Raw genomic sequence first — 5,000 nt, forward strand, 5'->3', positions numbered from 1 at the left:
CTGGCTCTACAGTCATGTTACGCAGCATTCAACTGCTCAGGACTTTCTATGACTCTGTGGTGGCGTCTGCAGTCCTCTATGCAGTGGTCTGCTGGGGAGGAGGGAGCACGGAGAGGGACAGAAAGAGACTGAACAGGCTGGTCAGGAGGGCCGCTTCTGTCCTGGACTGCTCCCTGGACTCCATAGAGGAGGTGGGTGAGAGGAGGACACTAACAAAACTCAAGTCCATCATGGACAACCCCTCTCACCCCCTGCATGAGACTGTGGGGGCCCTCAGCAGCTCCTTCAGCAGCAGGCTGAGGCCCCCACCCTGCAAGAAGGAACGCTACCGCAGGTCATTTCTCCATCAGCCATCAGACTCTTTAACAGCAGCATCACTGGCTGATGTTAACACACTGCCTACCATCCATGTCATTCCATTCCTGTCTACAGTGTAAATATCCTATGGTGTAAATATTTATTTCATTTCATCACAACCATATATTTATATCTATATTTATATTTATATTTATTTTTGTCTTTTCTATTGCTTTGTTTTTTTTTCACTCTCCCTGTTTATATTGTTGCTGCTGTAACAAGAAAAAAACGACAACGGAGCGAAATCATTAGAAACATTCTTTTATTTCCAAATCAGTGAAAGAGCAGGAGATCAGCAGGGCAGTGTGGCAGCACACCGCCGACAGATGTTGAAGAGGGCGTCTGGCTGCTGCAGTGATGCGGTTACCATGGCAACCCCGTTATCTCAGCCCCCCTGAAACGGACGGACAGGTGGAGAGAGAGATGGAGCTGTCAGTGCTGTCATACATAGTTTCTATAAAAGTGGCTCAAACTGTCGGACTGTCGGAGCGATGGGGTCAGATGTAGGGTCAGGGTCGGGGGGGGCTCACCTGCTCCATGCATTTGAGACAGCAGAGCCACCAGGTCTTTCCTTGGGATCTCCTCTAACAGTGCGACGGTCACAGCCAAGACCTCCTGGGGGAAGTAATGCATCATCAGGTCCACGGTTTTCTCCCGGTCTGCGTTCTCCAGCTCACTTTCTGGGATTCTCCGGCGGTTTCTGAGGCGCCACGTGAAAGACCTAAAATCGTATCCTCCCAAGTGTTTCAGTATTTTCAAAAGCAGGTCTTTGAGGTCCGCCCTGTTGACACAGAGGACAGGTTCAGCAGGTACAACAGGTTCAGCAGGTTCAGCAGGTTCAGCAGGTTCAGCAGGCTCCTCTCTACACGCTCTGGTCTGCTGCTGAGGATTCAGCCCCAGTGAGGACACAACAGAGACCAGCTGAACAACGTCGAGAAACACATTCACGTTAGCTCATGTTTAACTCCGGTCAGTGGGCGTCAACGCAGGACGCTCAGAGGACGCCACAGAAACGCTCGTCAGGGGACGTCTTTGGTCAGTGATGCGTTAGTTCAGCTAGATCAGGAGCTCTGACATCGGGCTGTTCAGCTGGACCTAATAAAGTGGTGCTGGTCTTATCTATCTGAGCTGAACTTAGTTCAGGCTCTGCTTTAGCTCAGTCACTAAGTGAAGCAGCTTTCCAGGAGGATTCAACAGGGCAGGTAAAGAGCAGTGGAGCGCTGAAAGGGTTAAACCAAGCCTGTGCAGACATTTTGCAGCTGTGTGGCGGGCAGGAAGGAACTGGTTACCGCCCCGGCCAAAGTGCAGTTAGTGCTGCAGTAACTGTCAGAGTCCTGACCTCCCACTTAATCTGGTTTTATGCTGTAGCTCCTGCAGCTCTCTTTGCCTCCACGTTGTTTCTCAGTGAAACAACGTTTTGTGAAACTTTAGCGGTTCAAAGCGAGCAGAGCTTCCACGTCTTCAGTTCAGTAACGTGTGCTGTTGAAACAGAAAGCTCTTCTCTCTGTCGCCCTCCCACCAACTCGTCCACGTGGGGGAAGAAGGTGGTTTAATGTCAGCCTGATGCTGGTGAGGGAGAGCTCCAGAGCAGAAAGCACACAGGAAACCTTCAGCTGAGGAGGAAGAAGAAGAAGAAGAAGTAAAAAAGTTTGTAGTAAAAGTAAAAAGTTTCCAGTACTCACTGAGCGTCAACCTGATGGTTGTCCATCCTGTTCGATCTGCACAGAGGGAGGAGGAGGAGGAAGAGGAGGAGGAGCAGGAGGAGCAGGAGGAGGAGGAGGAGGGGGAGGAGGGGGAGCTTACTATGCTAATCTTGGGCGAGTGGTTCAGCATAAGCTGTAGCTTATGGTGTCCTATCAGCTGTGAAAGGTGGCAGCTAAAACTGAAACGCTGCTTCCTGAACGACATGAACATCACTAGCTGCTACGTTCTATGGTTGTTAACACTTCTACTACTTCTTCTACCATCATGCATTTATAAGCAGTAAACAAACTTTTAATAAATGGTTCAACAGGGTTCGAAATGGTTTGTAACCCAGCTGTAATTTACAATATTTATCAAGGTTCACAACTTCTTCTACTCCAGTAGTATGTTGCAGTAGTAGAAGTATAGCAGGAGTGAAACCCTTTACTGTCTGCTCATACACACATTCAGCCTGTTGGTCTCAAGCCATTATTATATCGATCATGTTACTTTGTTGTAAAGAACAGTTTGTATGGTTGAGCAAACCGTTGATAGTCATTCTTTATTTTTCTATTCTCATTTCTGTCTTTTTCTTTTCTGGAAACAACGTTGCAAAAATGGCAAGTAGACGGTGAAATTAGCTCCACCTCCACCAACTTTACCAGCAAAGTAAAACCCAGCGATGCATCTGTATCAACCATGTGGTACTTCAATATACAACAGCACCCACAGGGAACAACTGCTTCTGATACTTTAAAAAGATTTTACCTGCCAATACTTTGACTTAAGTGGGATCTTGAAGACAGTACTTTCATTTGTAATGGAATATGTTGTACTTTTACTGGAGTAAAGGTTCCGGAAACTTCCGGCAAAATATGATCCCTGTTAAAGAAACCAAAAAGTAAATGTCAACAGATCAGCAAAGCAAGCGGGACTGCAGACCTGGAGGGAGGCCTGAAGAGGTGGATGCTGGGCCAGAAACATATATGCTGGATGGAGTTGGTCAGCAGGGTGGGGTTGGTCATTCGGAGGAAGCCTCTGAACTGAACGGTGAGTTTCTAGGAAGCTGACTGGCCACACCTTCTCACCAGGCAGTGATCTTCATCCATTTTCGGGCAGGTGGAGCTGGAGATAAAGAGGTTTCCATGTATGGAGAGATGATAACGTTCATCCAAAAGGAACTCTATCAAACATTATATTCATTCGTAACACAACACCAAATACAATAAGTCCCAGGTCTGAAGTGTGGCCCACAGGTTTTCTACTCTCTTCTACTCTCACATTTACTGAACAAATGTTCAGTTTTGTAGAAGCGTCATTAACCTCTCAGCAGGTAGCAAACAGAGAACCAACTGCAGATACTAAGACATAAAGGAAAGACGTAAACTCTGTCTGACAAACTGGCTTAATGCATCTTAACCTTTCTCTCTGGGTTTATAGCGGCACACAAGTCTTTCTGCTATTTCTCTGTCAAAATCTGAAGTGACGAACGTCCCAGACGACAATATGAGCTGTAGATAGTGAGCCTGAACTCTGAGAGTCACAGGAAGGGCTGCCCTTCATCACATATCTTAATTACTCCATCAGCTCCATCGAGTTAAAGGGTCTCGCTGTTTGCAGATGATCTATTAAAATATTTGTCTAAATTAGACATCAGAATGACGTTAGCAAACTGGCTACAAAACCTTTTATGTGAACAAACGCTGTTCAGATCTAACTTATTACTAACATGGAAATGAAGGTCTGGGGAGCCTCTAAGGATCCACATTAAACCACATGACGTTCACACACGAGCCACAGAGGTTGAATGAGACCAGTGAGAATGGAGACGTCTCTTCATAGAACCTCAGTCCTGCTCAGGCCAACAGAGAGACAACAGGTAGAACGGGACACGATAAACTACAGACAGTCACGTTGGCAGAACTACACTTAGAGAAAGACAACGTGGTTTACAGGACAACTTGGACATGAACAAGACGATGTGGCACAGGATGAGGGGAGTCTGTTTATACATGAGATAATGGGAAACAGGTGGAAGCCATCAGGGCGGGGCAGACGATCACAACGGCAGGAAGTCAAACAGCCTGAAACGAGAGGAGAGTTTAGACCTCACAATAAAACAGGAAGTGGGAGACAAGACCAGGCACGATTGGACTAGACAAACTTAACAAATATGACGGGACATGACAGTTTGCTGATGGCTGAAGGTGGCAGACCGGCTCGGTTTGCTGAATATCACCTCTCAGGTGCAGGTGCAGCAGGCTTAGCCGCCTCCATGTGGCAGTGAGTCATTGGGTGTTCAGCTCTGACTACTGTGTGTGTTTGGTTCAGAGTATCCCGGACGGACCCGCTAACATGTAGTGAGGGTGTCTGCGTGGAGGCCCCTGGCAGGTCTTACACCTCCACCTCCAGAGGAGTTTCTCCGACATCCGGGAGGTGGTCGGGGATATGGACATTGCAGAGGTGGCTGCTGGGAGCTGTGGCCAGAAGGTCGTCGGTGCTGGTCAGAACCCGCTGGTGGCGAAGGAAACTGTCAGGCTGAAGAAGGAGGCGTTTTGGGCTTGGTTGGCCCGGGGGATCTCCTCAGTCCGGCACCAGAGGGCCAGAACTGTAACTTTGGTGGTGGTGCAAGTAAAAACCTGGGTGTGGGAGGAGTTTAGGGAGGCTGAAGAGAATGACTTTCTGGTGGCCTCGAGGAAGTCCTGGCAAACTGTTCAGCGGCTCCGGATGTGTTCAGCCGGGGGGAGAACTGCTGACCCGGACTGGGGATGACGTCGGGCGGTAGAAAGAGCACTTTGAGGAACTCCTGAACCCGATGAACATGTCCTCTGTGGAAGAAGCAGAGTCCGAAGATGGAGGTGGGCTACAGTACCTGTGAGCTAGACCGATCAGACCGGGGTGGTGGTCCCCATTTTCAAAAAAGCGTCCTCCAGTTATTGGGACATCACACAGCTCTGCCT

This window comes from Pempheris klunzingeri, chromosome 17 (assembly GCF_042242105.1).
Source record: "Pempheris klunzingeri isolate RE-2024b chromosome 17, fPemKlu1.hap1, whole genome shotgun sequence".
Lineage (NCBI taxonomy): Eukaryota > Metazoa > Chordata > Actinopteri > Acropomatiformes > Pempheridae > Pempheris > Pempheris klunzingeri.